Below are 18,563 nucleotides of genomic sequence, written 5' to 3' on the forward strand. Positions count from 1 at the left end.
GAGCTGGAGTAGTGAATTTGATATCACACTGGCAGGGCGATATCTTTGCCTAATCTTTATTCAGAGGTCCTGTCTGAAACAGAATATGTAATGGATTAAAATCACTTCCTCAAGTAGAAAGGAAGCATCTCCTAAAGCACATTGTAATCATTTTGGCGAGCATCAAGCCTGCTAAAAAAAAAAAAAAAAACATCAACTGAACTATATTATACATTTTGTATTATTTCCTCATGTGCTTATTGTGGTGCTGTATTGTAATTTCCAAAGTTGATCATCACAATAATTTTATTAATTATCTACAGAAAGCATTAGCATTCCAAAGTCTCTAAATGAGCCATCAGATAATGAAGACGTGTCAGAGTTAAAGAGACTCGGCAGACTTGGTGAGCTGTGGAAATTCTATCCTGTGGCTGCAGAGGTCTGTTAATCAGACGTCAATACAGCACTCTGTTTAAGGGCTGCTTTACCACAGGTCTCATTCCACAGGGAGAAAAGTGAACATGAGACTCAGAGAAACCTGGGAATCGGCTCTGTTTTGACTGGCTCAACAGAGAGGGTTAGTCTCCGATGAACTGTAACAGTCATCTCCACTATAGCAAGTATAGCAAATTTAAGGAAATTAACTGTCTTTTTTTATTTAACTTTTTTTTTATATTCAGTTTTGTTCAACTTTAGTTGTAAAAGGTCATATATAGTTCTAGTCTAGTTCTCTAATAGTTGTAAATTCTAATATCTATCAGATTTATTTGTGATGGTTCCATTGATCATTGTGGACCTTATAAATGATTTTAAATTATTATATTGTCTGATACAGCTTGTGTTTTCTAATGGTTCTGAACAGTGCACCTGGACACATTTGGGCTGATGATATAAAGATGTTGTGTGAAACAAGACCCTTTGTATGATGTTTCATTGTAGTACTACTAAAATAGGCAGAGATTAAAAGAGCTCCATTTTTATCATGCACATTGCGTACTCGCAGAGCATGGATGGGGTCACTGAACTGACATGAATAAACAGAACCCCTCGTAATGACACTGGTATTACACTAAGGGCAAAGTGGAACATTCAGTATTAACCTCTTAGCTGATTCTCAAACAGTGATTAAAACTCTGTGTACCTCACTCAGAATCGCATGCTTATTAGTAATTTGATTCAGTCATAACTTCATCTGATGCCAGACTGATTTGCCCCAGAGACCAGATTAAAGATCAGTCTTAAAGCGCCCTTACTTTCTTTCATCATATGCATGTTTTGTCCTGATTGACCAAAAGCTTGAGGATGGCCATGTTGTTGTCTGTACTGCTTACATAGGCTGAGCGTGTGTAAGGCTACGGGGACTTGGGGCAAACATGCCACTAAATTGGACAAAAATACCCCTGCACAAACAAATTAAATATGTTACTTCTGTTGCTAACAAAGAAAAAATGAATAGAAAGTGTCAACTGCGACATTAAATTGAGATCTACTCATGTTGCACTGTATTTCATTTTAGGCGTTTCACAGTGTTGCGCATTATAAGCGATCACACACGATTCTGTTGAGTTTAGGAATGCAAATGGCCAATCAGAGGCGTTCAGATGCGTCATCGCTGAAACTTGTCAGTTTTGTTGAGTGCACATGCGTTCGCTGACTGAATTCCATCCGGACTCTTGTGAATTCTCTCATCATCAACAACAAAGCGCAGATGCACGTACAATATAAGAGATTAATTTCAGTGTAGACAGCTTCAGTGATTATAACGATATTTGTTTTTTTTTGCGAGTGCTTAAACTGGCAATAGATCAAAGTTAGTGATAATCACTTTCTGTTTGTAATTTATTTGAATCTGTTTGAATAACCGTGGAAAGGAAACATTATAGAATTATCAATTTCTAATGTTTTCATTAAATTGTAATCATGTTAAATACAAATTTCGTCCTGATAAACATATTTTATTAGCCTACATGTCACTCTGGTTCTTGCCTAAAAAGACGGGTTTATGATGTTTAACATTTGGCTGCTTATGATAGAACAAACAGATGTAATGATTTTGGAGTTAAAGGCTTGATTTGAGAGATGCTTTTTAGTACATTTGAATGGGATTAGTTTTCCAGTGATGTTTGGGCTATTATTAATTATTAATGGAGGCCGTCTGCAGTTTTATACACTGATTGGGATTGGGATTTCTGTGTCTGGTTGTGGCCTGTGGGGGAATATACAGAAGGTAATGTGCTCTGGATATTTGTGTCATACAACTCATTCAGATGAACAATTTATATATGTGATTATAATAATTACATTACATTTATTATCAAGGGGATGAATTAAGATGATGATCATACCTCACACGGCTGCTCCAGTGGCCTTTCTGAATAGTCTGTGAACAATCAGATCTTTTTGTCAAATGGGATTCCAACAGTATGTAGACACCAACTGTTATTTTACTCAAAGTTGGCCAACAAGCGCACAGAGCAGCAAATGAAGCTGTAGTTAGTTATGGTGTTTGATGAAGGTAAAAATAAATGTGAAAAGCATTATAAAAGTATACGTCACAATCTCAGACTCTCCTATCCAGATGAAATTAGATTTCTCAATTTTCCCCAGTAGTTAGTTAGAAAACAGTTTTTAGCCTTTAGTTTTACCCTTTAGTTTGATGTTTTCTTCATACAACATTTGAGTTGCAGTTAAAATTGCAAAGTACATTTGAGAAATACGAATTCATCAGACCTCCTCAAGAAAAAATATGAAGTGTTGATTGCCACCAGAGGTGTTGAGAGAACTTTTTAACACCATTATAGAAAATAATTCTGATCATAATTCTATAGCGCAGGAGCAGTAGATCAGATTTATGTCCATTTGCAGAGACTGAATTATGTGGCCAAGTGTAATGTAAATGTAATGAATGTGTACCAAGTTTAAATACCCCACGAGTGATTGTTAGCAAATATACAAATCGTGTCAGTTATACTTGTTCAGCAACTGTACATAAATGATTTGCTTGCAAATGAGGGTCTTTCACCATCTGCTTCCTGATGTGCTTCAATGGGATTTACAAATGAAGTTATGAAATATTTTGCTCAGATAATGCAGCTGACTCAGCTAGAGTGCTGTAAACGCACACTCTTCTATTTTAATTAGTTTGATGCATGATGATTCAGCACTTGAAAAATCTAAATGCTGTCTGTAGGACCTTTGATTTATTTGTCCCAGATTGTTTTCAATATCCCTAAAAGCGGCAACGTATCCTGGGTAGGGCTGGGTATCGTTCAAAAATACCGATACCGATACCTTGAGTTCGATACCGGTTCCTGAACGATACTTTTTTCGATACCAGTTTTATGAAATCAGTTTTAATAAGATTACATTATCTCTAAAAAATATTTTTTTTAGCTTGTTGATATTTATACAGACTCAAAGCCTCATCTCCTGAGCCAATGCACAAAGGAACAAAATATATCCAACACAATAAATAAATAAATAATTTTAATAAAGTTCAAATAGTTTTCAGTTTACACATCTGTTAGGCTACGTTTACATTAGTGCGTGTTCATTTTAAAACACATCATCACTTCTAGGTTGTTAAAGACTTCAAGAAATTTAAAATCTTCATCCACTTTCATAAGTGGGTGTTTTATTTTCTTTCACCATATGTTTTATTGTTATTAAATTCTGGTGTAGTATGTCTAATTATTTGAATGCATAAAAACAACTTAGTTTATTTAAATTTATTCTTAAAATAGCCTTATGAAATGTTTTATTTTTCCTCAGAAATTCTGTGTTCTGTATCTGGTTTTCAAATGAAGACATAAAACATTAATTTAATTTATCTTTAAATTATTGAAAATCAAAGTTTATTTATTTTGGCATACAAAGGGGGGTTACTATTAAAATTAAAACATGGAATAACTGTTGTGTGATCATTACTAAAAAAAAAAAAAAAAAGTTTTAATTTTAATAGTAGTAGCAGTATGTACTGTCTGCTGAACAATATGAATATATTTCTGCTGCAGTGTCTTCCAAGTTAAACCAAACTTTTATTTTGACGGGTTGCCTGGAATACCTTTACAGTTCTGTGTGTATATGATATGACGTTAGTTTTACTCGAATCAAACGGTAAAATGCTCAAGAAGTGACTTTCAGAGCAGGTCTGGAGATGTTGTTCATGTGTTTATGTCCTCATGTAGTGAGGCGGCAGACGCTGAAATCACCGCGAGCGTCACGCCAGCTTCAGTCTGTGTATAATAAACAAACCGCGCGATATAGAGAGCGGACTGCTCCATACGCTTTATAATTGCTCTCGCGGATGTCACTCACTGATCAATCAGCGCAGCGCCGCTTCTAGTCAAACACACCTAGTGCTGCAGGATTATTGGCTCACTGACGGTGATGAGATTAACCCCTTAGGTATCGAAATTTGGTACCGAATACTCGGTGGTATCGAGGCAATTCGGTCGGTGCCTAAAAAGTATCGAACTCGATACCCAGCCCTAATCCTGGGGGGTACAAACATTTGAGAAGCTGTGGGGAGAAGCAGTGAAAGTGTAGGTCTTATTTCTTGGTTTCATTTTGAAAGGGTGTTTGTTAGGGCTGTGCGATTTGGGGAAAATTTCTAATTGCGGGTTTTTTTTTTTTTTTTTTTTTTTTTATTGACATAGTGCGATTGTGATTTTTAAATTTGCAAAGTCAAGCTTCAGCTCAATATTGTCAATAATGTGCAGCACAGTATGAGTATCGTTACCCTGCTGAAAAAACAAAACAAAACAAAAAAACAATAGAAACCATCACAGAAATTCTTATAATTTCCATAAAAACTAATACAAAAAAAACTTTTTGTTTTGGGCATTATTCCAATAGGAATTACTGTTGTTCTACTAGATTACATCCCACCAATAGAATGCATCAAATACCAGTAGACACCATTATAGTTTACATTAAAACCAATACAATTCCCATTATAACCCTTAACTCCATTACATTTTCTGTTGTGTTTTGGAAGGGTTCTACTGTTTTTTTTTGTTTTTTTTTTCTGCATGGAAGATTATTATGGTATTACTACTTTTACAAAATTACTGAATTTCACAGGAAAGATTAATTTTTTTATAAAGAACTGTATTTCTTTAGTCAATTATTAAAGTATTACATGTTACACGGGCTGATTCATTCATTTTTAAGTATTTGGGATTTTAAGAACAAGTGGGAAATGTGCTGAATGTTTAATTTCATCCCTGTGAAATTGGCAAGTAGTTATTTACATTCGTTTTAAACGCGGAGCCAGGCGTGAGTTGACACGGGTTGCGCGCGTGAGTCAGGCCTCGTCCATATTGCCAGATGCGCTCGTGAGAGAGCAGAACCGGGCGCGAGACCGTGAGTATAAAAGAGCAATACGAGACAGGCTGCGTGTGTGCGGCTCGTCCGTGAGACGCGGGAGACGCGCAGAACGGAGCGACTATGAGAAGCATTCAGAGACACAGGCTGTGTGTGCGGTCTTCTGAATTAGCAAACATGCATTATAAACTTATTTCAAATTAATCTGTTGGGGAGATAAAATGTGTAAGAGAAAGTTCATATAGCCTATACTAATAAAAACATCTAAAATGTATCTTTTATTCTCCAGTACTGAAAGCAGAACCAGTAAGGGAGCTCTTGATATGCTCTTGAAAATTACCTTTTTTTGTTCTTTGTCTGTCATTTCGAAGCAGTGGTTACATACGCTTTTCTTTAGTTTTAATTTTCCTAACTTTCGATCTGACCCTTTTTAAATGGTGGGCGTTTACGCAGTTGGCTAGAGCAGTGCTGATCAGGGAGAAGGTGCTCTCACTCTATTGGTTAATAAGACCACCATTCAAGGCTGGCAGTCATGCATATGCTCTGGAACAGAGTAATATCACGTCCACATCGCAGGCTTTGCGATTAGCAAATCGCAACGTCTCAAATCACGATTGCGATTCTATTTCGATTAATCGCACAGCCCTAGTGTTTGTTGTGAATATGTAGATAGAAAATCGAATCTTTTTGTAATCTTGACAAAACACATATCGTTGGAAAGGTCTGACAGTCAAGCCGTGTTTCCCACACATAGACTTTACCTGGGTATATTAACGGCCGCCCAAGTATATTTGGTGACACATTTTTGTTTTTATAATTATCTCTTATACCTTTTTTTTATCCTCCCGAGATAATGAAACCATCCGTGATCGATTAACTAGTGGAAAATCTCCCCTTGCCCTACGCGTTTCATATTGCTTGTTCTGTGTGCTCAAGAACTGTCGACACTCCCACAGACAATCTCATATGTTGACTAGGGCTGTGTATTGGCAAGAATCTGGCACTACGATACAGGGGTTGCGATACGATATATTGCGATATTGTAAGCAAGGTTATGACCCATACTCGGAATTCGTGCTCTGCATTTAACCCATCCAACGTGCACACACACAGCAGTGAACACACACACACACACACCATGAACACACACCCGGAGCAGTGGGCAGCCATTTATGCTGCGGCGCCCGGGGAGCAGTTGGGGGTTCGGTGCCTTGCTCAAGGGCACCTCAGTCGTGGTATTGAGGGTGGAGAGAGCGCTGAACATTCACTCCCCCCACCTACAATCCCTGCCGGCCTGAGACTCGAACCCGCAACCTTTGGATTATGAGTCCGACTCTCTAACCATTAGGCCACGACTTCTTTACTGGCTCGGAGCTTTGAGTCTCGTTCAGCAAAATGAACGAATCTTTTTTTGAGTCATTTCGTTCATTTTAGCAAAATATAATTAAAATATTACGTGCTGTCACGTGATGAACGAACGACTCAAACCCGAAAACTCGAGAGATGAACTAATCAATTCTCTTTCCGGCTCAGACTGCATAGGTTACTTGCATGGGGCTGTCACGTGATGAACGAACGACTCGAAAAACCTGAAGACTCGAAACAGGTGAACTAATTCAGGGCAGAACCTATAGGATGTTGTGCATGCGCGACTGAACGAATCACTCCCGAGACGATTCGTTCTTCCCAAGTCACATTAAAGATTCGTTCAAGAACGACCGATCACTATTTCAGACCCTTTTGGCGGCTTTTTCCCCATAACAGGTACATACTGACAAACCTAGTGACTTTTTTTAAAAAACCTTTGTTATCGTTCAGTTGGAAGATATCTCCAGTACTGCCCCGCGAGCGTGAGGTCTGACTCTCCCGGCGCAGTATCGCCGCTCTCGGCGTCTGTTCTGTGCAGTGAGCGGCAGAGAAACAGCACTTTCTACAATTTTCAGCATAGGTGCATTTCCACTGTGAGAGACAGAATCTAAAAATAAAAATCCGGAAATCACATTGTATGATTTTTTTACAATTTATTTGTGAATTACTGTGTCAAATAAGTATTTGATCACTTGCTTATCCGCCAGATTTCTGACCCTCAAAGACCTGTTATTTTACTTTTAAATAGTCCAGCTACATTCTGCTCATGATTCTAAATTAGTAGCAACTGTTTGAGGTCGTTAGCTGTCATAAAGACACCTGTGCACCCCACAATCAGCCAAAGTCTAAGGCTGTGTCCAAATTCAGGGTCTGCATCCTCCTTAGGATCCTTCCTACCCGGTTGAAGGAGGAGGGATCCTCCGACGTCCGCAAAACCCGGAAGTCGGTGTTTGTGAATTTGGACAGCCTACCCTTCTTTCAGTTCCCTCCCTTACCCGTTGCTCATAACCTGTCGCCTAGCAACCGTGACAGCGCCAAGCAAGAAGCGGGAAAATGGACAAACAAAGAGTTATTCTCCTCATTTTAATTCTTTTGGAAGAAATAAAGCAATTAAATAAATTAAATACGTTCTTTGCTCGTTGTCGGAGAGTTTTTTTATATCAGACTACAAGACAGTCACATCCAGGTAAACCATTATAGCCTATTTTTATTTGTTTTTAAGTATTCTACTAATTTCTCCTTCAAATTCATTGAGCCGAAGCATAAACTTTAGCTTGTTTTGTCAGAGAAACTCCTCTCCCACTCCGCTACCGCTCGCTTCGTCCGCCATTACGCTCTGCCGAAAAGAATTATGGGATAGGTAGGATGGGAAAGGATCCACCACACCCATCCTTCCAATTCGGGGAAAAGGAGGACGTATTTGTGGGCCGCATTTGAAGGATCCTACGAATTTGGACAGCCTTCGTCGCGGCGCTGTGACGTAACATCCTTCAAATGAGTACTCCGAAGGATGCAGACCCTGAATTTGGACACAGCCGAAGTAGCAACATGGGCAAAACCAAAGAGCTGTCAAAAGACACAAGAGACAAAATTGTAGACCTTCACAAAGCTGGAAAGGGCTACGGGGCAATTGCCAAGCAGCTTAGTGAAAAAAGAACAAATGTTGGAGCAATTGTCAGAAAATGGAAGAGGCTAATGATGACTGTCAATGTCCCTCGGACTGGGGCCCCACGGAAGATCTCTCCTCGTGGGGTATCAATGATGCTAAGAATGGTGAAGAATCAGCCCAGAACTACACGGGAGGAGCTGGTCAATGCCGTGAAGAGAGCTGGGACCATCGTTTCCAAGGCTACTATCAGTAATATACTAAGACGTCATGGTTTAAAATCTTGCATCGCATGGAAGGTTCCCCTGCTTAAGTCAGCCCATGTCCAGGCCCGTCTGAAGTTTGCCAGGGACCATCTGGATGATCCAGAGGAGTCATGGGAGAAAGTCCTGTGGTCAGATGAGACCAAAGTAGAACTTTTTGGTCTTAATTTAACTGTTTGGAGGAAGAAGAATGATGAGTATCATCCCAATAATACCATACCTACAGTGAAGCATGGGGCTGGAAGCATCATGCTCTGGGGGTGTTTTTCTGCACAGGGGACAGGACGACTGAACTGTATTAAGGAGAGGATGAACGGGGCCATGTATTGTGACATATTGGGCAAAAACCTCCTTCCCTCAGTCAGAGCATTAAAGATGGGTCATGGCTGGGTCTTCCAACATGACAATGACCCAAAGCACACAGCCAGGAAAACCAAGGAGTGGCTCCATAAGAAGCATATCAAGGTTCTGGAGTGGCCTAGCCAGTCTCCAGACCTAAATCCAATAGAAAATCTTTGGAGGGAGCTGAAACTCCGTGTTGCTCAGCAACAGCCCCGAAACCTGACAGATCTAGAGAAGATCTGTATGGAGGAGTGGGCCAAAATCCCTCCTGCAGTGTGTGCAAACCTGGTGAAGAACTACAGGAACCGTTTGACCTCTGTAATTGTTAACAAAGGCTTCTGTACCAAATATAAATTTTTTTTGACTCAAGTGATCAAATACTTATTTGACACAGTAATTCACAAATAAATTGTAAAAAAAATCATACAATGTGATTTCCGGATTTTTATTTTTAGATTCTGTCTCACAGTGGAAATGCACCTATGCTGAAAATTGTAGACCCCTCCATGATTTCTAAGTAAGAGAACTTGCAAAATCACAGGGTGATCAAATACTTATTGACCTCACTGTATATGAAGAGCCTCTCCCATGTATGAACTCACTTTAACTTTTCAAAAAACATTAGTTATTTGTAGTTTTTCTGTTATTCAAAGTGTCAAAATATCATGTGGTGCGACTGTCCGGCCATAACTTTTTTTTTTTTGTAAACATCTTTGAAATTACCCTAAATTTATTCAGATAAATTTTCTGCACTATTTGGCATAATTTCCAATGTGTTTTGTAATACTGTATAAAATTGCAAAGCATTTGTATTTATATTTCTGTCATAATATACAAACACACTTTGTCCGATAATTTCCATTTTATGAAATATCATGTGGTGCGACCATCAAGAAACTACCATTTTGGGACTTTTATGTTGAAATCCACTCAAAGATAAGACTTTGTATCATATACCAATTTGCCAAGGACCCATGGAAGCATCAAGCAGGTTTGTAAGTTTCTTTCAAATTTGGAAAAAAATTATATTTTTAACGGCTGGTATGTAGTTACCACATTTGGATATCATGTATGACCTCAAAAAAAACAATGAATAATAAGTTATTTCTGCAATTATTTTCATTATAAATTTCATAGTGGCCTTTTGTGGGAAGCTGGCTTGTTTTGTTTATGTGACCAATTCTGTGCTTGTAAATTTTGATTGAATTTGAAAATATCATGTTGTGCGACCACCGCAGAGTGTTTTCCATTATAAATATATGTCCCAGATTGGCAGTTTTTTGCTTTTATATTCAATTGATGGTTTATATACATAGAATACTTGACTTTATTTTAGTATAATTTGGAATATATTTTTATGCAATTTGGTTCATTTCAGACTGTTTGTTTAATCTTTGTACAATATGAGAGAAAATACCAAAAAAACATAAAAATAAAAATTAAAAGTTAATTCTGACCCTGCAGTCTAGCACAAACTCCAGAAGTCATTTTCTACTATAAGAAAGATGTTCATGTTGTCATCTCAGAACCTGAGCCAGCAACCTTTCCCTACTCTAAATTGACCTTTTGCAAAGACCCACCCCCCTTAGTTACTGTTGCTACGTCCGACAAACCATGGCACTTTTATGCCACACATCATGTTCTCACGCATTCAAAAATACATCACGGAGCAAAGAGTACACTGACAGACAAGATAGAGCTTTTAGTATGAAACAAAGCCTCAGTGTTCAAAAGTGTTATCATATTTTTAAATAAATTCAAACAACAAATACTGTTTTGTGGCTCTTTAACGTGTCGTGACAGATCGCTGTAATGCCTCAGTTCAAGCACCACGTGAACTGATCATCTCTTCATCTTTACTAGTTATAGCACAAAATAAACATGAAAGAACATCAGAAGGTATCTTGTTTCAACCGTGAAAAGATGTCAGTACACACAATTTTTCAAGTTCAAGCCCACCGACGTTAATTTACTCTCCTGTCTGGTTTGTTTTTCGCGTTATAATATGTCAGACTGCCTGTTAATCAAACTCCCAGCGAAAGGGTCAATTGAGCAGCCAATATTGGGCAAAGTACAGAAATAACTGGGGCTAAAGTAGGGCTGCACAATTATGACAAAAATCATAATTGTCGATTATTCCCTTGAGATTGTAATTGCGATTATTAATAACGATTATTTTGAACAGATTTATACCATTGTTTGAAGCTGCATGCCATATTTTTATATAAAATATATATTTAAAAAAGGCTGAAAACACTCTTTCTGAACTTTTATTGCTTTTCTATAGCATTGAGACTCAAATGTCAAGTATTGGTTTGATTTCTTCTTTAAACAAATAAAGGTAAAATTATGCATGATATAATAATGTTACACTAAAACTAAAAGAAAAAAAGAAAAACATGGTTTACTAAAGCTATACATTTCATTTACAATTAAACAGACAAAAAAAAAATTTCAAATTACAAGATTCAAGATTCAAGAGTTTTATTTGTCACATACACAATTATACAGAGTATAACCAGCAGTGAAATGTAGGTCAGGTCCGCTCCAAGGACAGTGCAATTATAAAGTATACAAATATTAAGAGAAGAAAAGTAGAAAAAATTAAATAAAATAAAAGAATAAAATAAAAAGATAAGATAAAAAATATAAATATAAATGTGCAGGTCAGTATGTTGTTGACTTAAATAGTACTAAGAGGAATGTGCAAAAATAATGTGCAAAAAAGTTGTACAGGGTATATAAATAGCAGCAATATGAGGTAGAGAAAAATTATGAATAGCTTATTGATATGGTGATATTTACATGGAGTCAAGTGATGTTATGACACAGAGTTAGAGTTTAGGAGCCTGATGGCCTGGGGGAAGAAGCTCCTCCTAAGTCTCTCAGTTTTTGCCATCAGGCTACGGAAGCGCTTACCAGATGGAAGCAAAGTGAATAGCTGGTTACCAGGGTGATTTGAGTCCTTGAAGATTTTAACAGCTCTATTTTTGCAGCGTTTGAGGTAGATGTCCTGCAGAGAGGGGAGAGCAGACCCTGAGATGCGCTCAGCTAAGCGCACAACTCTCTGTAGTGCTTTGCAGTCCTGATTGGAGCTGTTTCCATACCACACTGAGATGCACTGAGTCAATACACTTTCTATGGTCCCTGAATAGAAAGTTTTCAGGATTGCTGGTGAGACCCTGAATTTCCTCAGCTGTCGCAGATGGTACAGTCTTTGCCTGGCTTTCTTAACCTGTGTTTGGATGTGTGTAGTCCAAGTCAGGTTCTCGGAGATGTTTACACCGAGGTACTTGAAGCTGCTCACCCTCTCCACAGGGGTCCCACTGATCATAAGAGGTGTGTAGGGCTGCTGCTGTCTCTTCCTAAAGTCCATGATCAGCTCTTTAGTTTTGCTCACATTCAGAGAGAGACAGTTGTCCTGGCACCATGATGTGAGACTCTCTACCTCATCCAAGTATGCGGTCTCATCGTTGTTGGAGATGAGGCCCAGAACCACAGTATCATCAGCGAATTTGACAATAGATGTGGAGCTGTGAGAGGACACGCAGTCATGCGTGTAGAGAGAGTAGAGCAGGGGACTCAGGACACAGCCCTGTGGGGCTCCTATGTTCAGAGTGATGGAGTTTGAGGTGAACTGGCCAACTTTCACCACTTGAGGTCTGCCGGTGAGGAAGTCTTGAATCCAATCACAGAGTGAGGAGTTTAGGCCGAGGTCTGTGAGTTTAGATGCCAGCTTGATGGGGACTATAGTGTTGAAAGCTGAGCTATAGTCAATGAATAGCAGCCTTACATAATTTCCATTGTTGCTATCCAAGTGTGTGAGGGAAGAGTGGAGAACGTGAGAAATGGCATCGTCCGTGGATCTGTTTGGGCGATAGGCAAACTGAAGAGGGTCCAGAGTATCAGGGATGGAGGAGCAAATGTGGCTCTTTACAAGTCTCTCAAAAACCTTCATGACTATAGATGTGAGGGCAACTGGGCGATAGTCATTCAGGCAAGAGGGTTTATTGTTCTTTGGCACAGGGATAATGATGGATTTTTTGAATGAGGTGGGAACCACGGCGGTAGCAAGGGACTCATTAAAGATAGAAGTGAACAAACCAGCGAGCTGATCGGCGCAGGACCTCAGAACACGGCCGGTTATCCCATCAGGTCCGGCTGCTTTCCTGACGTTCACTTTCTTTAGCGCCCTCCGAACCTCATCCTCTGACACGGTGATTACAGGATCATCGCTGCTCTGCCTGTTGCTTCCTGACGCGCTGGTCGGCAGAAACGCGCTGGTCGGCAGAAACGCGCCGCCGCCGTTGCCATCGAAGCGGCCGTAGAAGATGTTTAACTCGTCGGCCAGCAACGGATCTGCTCTCACCTCCGCGGAGGATTTGTTTCCGAAGTCACAGATGGTCCTCAGTCCCTGCCACATCCGTCGAGAGTCGTTGAGCTGGAAATGAGACTCAATTCTCTCTCTGTATCTGTGTTTGGCGGCTCTTACTGCGCGTCGGAGAGCATAGCACGATGCTTTGTACTCGCTCGTATTCCCAGACAGAAGAGCCTCATTGTAAGCGGCAGTGCGTGTGTTAACCGCGGCACGGATTGTTCTGTCCACCCACGGTTTCTGATTGGAGAATGTCCTTATCGTTATTGTTTCTGTAGCTTGCTCGGTTAGCGTGTTTACGAAGCTTAATGCTACATCCGTGAACTCGCTGACGTCAGAAGAACTCGCCCGGAACATGTCCCAGTCGACGTCATCAAGCGCCGCCTGCAGCATAGTCTCTGAGTGGGAGGACCAGCGCGTCACTACTCTCTGCACCGGAGGTTCCTGAACGAGCCTTTGTTTGTATCTCGGTGTTAGAAAAATGGCGGCATGGTCCGATTTGCCAAAAGCCGGTAGTGAGCGGGCTTTGTAGGCATCCTTGAACTGAGTGTAGCAATGATCCAGTGTGTTTGGTCCTCTAGTTGGACAGGATACATGTTGATAAAAGTTCGGCATGACCTGCTTGAGGTTGGCTTTGTTAAAGTCCCCCGCGATGATGAAGGCAGCGTCAGGATGTTTGTTAATGTAGCCGCTGAGCACATCGTGAAGCTTAGACATGGCCAAGCCGGTGTCCGCCTGTGGTGGAATGTACACGGCAGTAACAATGATCGATGAAAACTCCCGGGGCAGATAAAATGGGCGGCAAATAATGGAAAGATGTTCCAGATGAGGCGAGCAGGAACGTGACAGAATGGAGATATTCCTGGGATCACACCATTTCTTGTTGATCATGAAACATACTCCTCCACCCCTGGATTTACCGGCCTCTGCTGTTCTGTCCGTCCGAAAGACAGAGAAGTTATCACTCGGCATTACAGCAGTGTCCGGGACCGAGGACGAAAGCCACGTTTCTGACAAACAAAGGATGTTACAGTCCCTAATGTCCCGTTGGAAACTAATCCTGGCTCTAAGATCGTCCATCTTATTCTCCAAGGATTGGACATTAGCGAGGAGAATTACAGTATTACAGTTTTTACAGTAACATTTTACAATACAATTTATATTACCAGGGCTCCAGACTAACATTCGAGCAGTGGCACCAGCACCTGATTTGGTAGCACTGAACATGTAATATTACAAGTTTTGTCTCTTAGAAATGGACATTAGAACAGGAGCTTGAGATCCGAGTAGCAGGAGCTTGAGTTGGGATGCAGATGTACATTTGACAGTACTATTGTGAAAACTGTAATAGCCTCATCTTTTATACATAACCAAAAGTACAGCACCTCATTATCATGGTAAAAAAAGTAGCCTAACTATATGGTTTCTATGGTGTTTGCATTGAAAAACAGTAGCCTAGAGACATTCAGTCAATTACAAATCAACTTATAGAATAATTAACAAAATAATGTAATTATATTCCATTAGGCTACTCCTTTAAAATATTTAGTATATTAATAATATAATAATACTCAATATGAATATCCTACTTTTCTGCCATAGTACCAATGTTGCCGTTAGTGTTACTACAGTATGGTAAATGTGGGTGATTTGTGGATTGAAACGTCTTCTAACTGCATCGTTGTTGCACTGTTTCTGCTGCGTTCTGCATCAGTGTTGATGAGAACAACAGCTCCGATTTATTTGGCTTTAATCTAGTCTAAGTTAAAGAGACGTGATTTGTACTGGAGAACTCACAGCGTTGTTTAGCACGTGATCGCGACTGGTCACTGTAATAAACGCATAAGCTCGCGCTGCGCTGTTTTCTTTTGAGGCGAGCGGATATAAGGTCAGTGTGGCGCACAGTTCACACAAGTAGTGCCATTTTGTTCCGCTTTTGACACGTTTGGTGTTTAACATATCCATCATGCACAACAGAGTGACTATCAGTTAGCAGACTATCAGTTAGACAAAATGTCTTTTATCCAGTGTGTTTGAGTTTGTTAAACCCCGCGCTGCAAACACCTCTTAAGCACACAGAATAATGCAAGTGGGCATTTTTAATAGTTTATTTATTTTTGTAACCGTTGCTTTGAACGATTATGTATCGTGCATCCATAATCGTACTCGCGATTAGAAATTCGATTAATTGTGAGCCCTAGGCTAAAGTAATGCCTGCAGTTAATGCCATGTGCTGCACTTTTCACACATGTCTCTTTAAATAGATTTTTAATGATATAAGATTTTTATCAGTTTTATGCAATTTGCAGGAAAAATAAATCTGTTAACTATATGTAAGAAGGCAACGCTGAAATTATAGAACAAAAATAAGAGATCATTATTTACAAAAAACTCAAATTAAATGCAAATACTTTGTTTCTAAACACTTTAATTACTGAGAACATTTTTTTTAAATGTTAAGCATGTTAAGGAAATTATTTAATTTTAATATAAATCATGGTCGCACCACATGACACTTTTTTTAAGGTTACAGCCAATTCACCTAGATTAAAAAAACACTAAAATCACTTAATTTTAAATTGTAATATGAATTTATCTGTGCACAACATTCTTAATGTTTGAACAATTACAGTAAATATTATAATTTTTTGTATTTTAAAATTGGCCTTTCGAAAATCCTTATACGTCAATGACCCCGCCACAGATTTGCGGGTCTTGTCTTTTTCTCCTACAGCTGACTTGCAGGACCCTGTTCGTTATTCTACTAAATTAGTTTTAATAGTTTAAGCACCACAGCGTCTTGTCTCCATTGGCAATGCACATGATTCGTGTCGAATGCAAGTGACGTCGCAGGTAGCGGAAATTGCAAGTGACATTGTAATTTAGTTTTTTTTCACCACCTGGCTACTGTTGTAAAATGTTGAGAGATTCAAACAAAAAATAATCAATAAATGTAACAAAATAATAAATCAAAAGACTGCAAGTGACGTCACTCGCGGAAGTGCATGTACTGAGAGTGCAAGTCTGCAGCCAGACCCTATTGGAAATTTTCGAGTGCAACATATTTTATATAAAATAAAATAAATGGTATACTACATTATCTTTGCTGTCAGTGAATTTATTCCCCTAAAGGGGCGACATTTAAAATCAAATATAAATCATGAAATTGTGTTATTTGTGTTCCAATAAGATGGAAAATAACAACAAATTAATTTTCTGAGGTCTCATTATGGTTTTGCCCTTTTTGGGGATAAGAGAGCATAGTTTGTTCTAATTTTTTCCCCTACTTTTTACAGGTTGGTTGCAAATTTCAAGCTGCTCTTGACATCTTGTGTTCTACCATTCTTTTTTTTTTTTTTTTTTCTAACACTTTAAAGAGTTGTCACATAGCCAGCAGTTACCTGCTATCAGATGTCACTACGTGTTATAACCAAGACATGCTTTGGAATAATGTCAGTCACTGGCACACAAATAGAAATATCAGTTTCTAAATGTTAGAAGTTTCCATTTCCAGGTAGTCAGACTGAAAAAGATCTGTGATCACTTGTATGGTTTTTCAAAACAATTCAAAACAATATTTTCAATAAGGTGACGTGAAGGCCCTTTTATTTCACCTGAATAACTCCTGTCTTTAGTTTTCAGTAAACGTGTTTTTTTATTTTGGGAGTAGTTGCATGACTGAGAGGTCAGTCAGATGTTAAATGGTTGGATTCTGTGACAACCTCTATAGCTTCTCTAAGGCTTACAGGGGAACTGACAAGTGAAAAACAGCGATTAATCTCAAGAAATAAATCCTGGATTAGTTTGCCCAACCAGAACTTTCGTGTCTGTGGGACAAAAGTTTTATTTTATTTTTGGCCAACCTTAAAGGTGGAGAATGCAGTTTCTGTGTTACTAGTGTCACAGCATGTTTTCAGACACTCTTTACAAATGCCTATTTTGTCCTTCACAGGTCTATAAAAAGTAAATGCATGTCTTGACAGGTAAAAGGCTACTTTCAATAAAAAGGTCCAACATATTAGAAAATTATTTGACTTGAAGTTGATCTTGCCTTTTAAGAAGAAATGCTGCAAGTTTCTTGTATCAGTTGAAACCCAAACATTCCATAAAATTCCTCCATCTTGTAAAAACACTGCCAGCGTTTACCCTTGTTTTACCCCATTGTCTATCTCTGTGTATTTTGGCAATTCTTAGAATTTTGGCTTGCGCTTCTGTACTGGTGTCTGAATTTCTTTCTCTACACAGGCTAAACACCGTCTGGCTTAGCCTGGACAGTAGCCATGCACAAAAACTCTCGCTATTGGGTCTGTGGAGGTATGCAGTAGATGCATATAACGACAGGCAGTTTAGACATTTTATCATTGCATTTGGACAAAGATTTTAAGGTCCTGAGACTTCCACAGAAGCTATTGCTATCCAGACTTTGAACCAGTATAACAAAAAATTTTTATGAAAAGCATTACACACAGGGCTGCACGATAAATCGCATGTGATATCCAATGCACATCTTGTCAGTAAAGCCGGTTCTGTAATCAGTAGTAAATCTCCATCAAGTGTGTGCTTTCAGATAGAGCAGCATTTACTACACAGAGTGTTGTTCACTCAGCTTGTCAGTGAACAATGCTGTCATCAACTGACAAGATGTGCATTGGATATCACATGCGATTTGTAATGCAGCCCTAATTACATACCCTAACATTGCGTAAAATATGCTAGATCTAAATTATTAATGGTCACAGGACAAATGCTCACTAGTGGGAGCCCAGTTACAAGCCTGCAGTGGTTTTTCAGAGGGGCTGTGAAGTCACTGGATTTCAAAGGGAAACTAGAGATGAGGGAATCACCCCCACCAGTGTACATTATAAAAATATTTATTCTCATTGCTGTGTAGCTCCATGTGATCCAGCATGTATTTTCAGACCTGTTACCCAATCTCTGACATGCATAGAAGAGCTATATACCTCTGCTATTTTTCTCTCTCGGCCGAGTGTTGAACAGCATAGCCAACTACAGCAAGCCATTCTCTTAAACAGTCATTTCCCCTCTACTTGTGGAAGAGACTAGTTCCCTATTTTTATTTTAAACTGCACATATGCCTTTTGCGTGGATTGCTACTGTTTGTTTGATTTTTAAAGTGGTTTGAGCTTCTGTCTTATCTGCAATGTACTTACATAATTATGCACTGTGTTTGCTCGTTACTGGGTGGTGGCTTTTTTTATAAGTGCTATAAATATTCATAATAAAAAAGTTACTGTGGGGTCCATCTGTTGTTTTTGCTTGCTGACCCTTGTATCATTACTAT

At 39.1% G+C, this 18,563-nt stretch overlaps 1 protein-coding gene across 3 annotated transcripts in view; it reads left to right on the forward strand.

Moving 5' to 3' along the window:
* Positions 1 to 18,563, forward strand: part of LOC306881632 (discs large homolog 1-like protein) — a 132,975-nt gene that overhangs the window by 2,974 nt on the left and 111,438 nt on the right. The gene's annotated exons all lie outside the window — the stretch shown is intronic.

The sequence above is a fragment of the Barbus barbus genome, assembly GCF_936440315.1.
Source record: "Barbus barbus genome assembly, chromosome: 15".
Taxonomy (NCBI): Eukaryota; Metazoa; Chordata; class Actinopteri; order Cypriniformes; family Cyprinidae; genus Barbus; species Barbus barbus.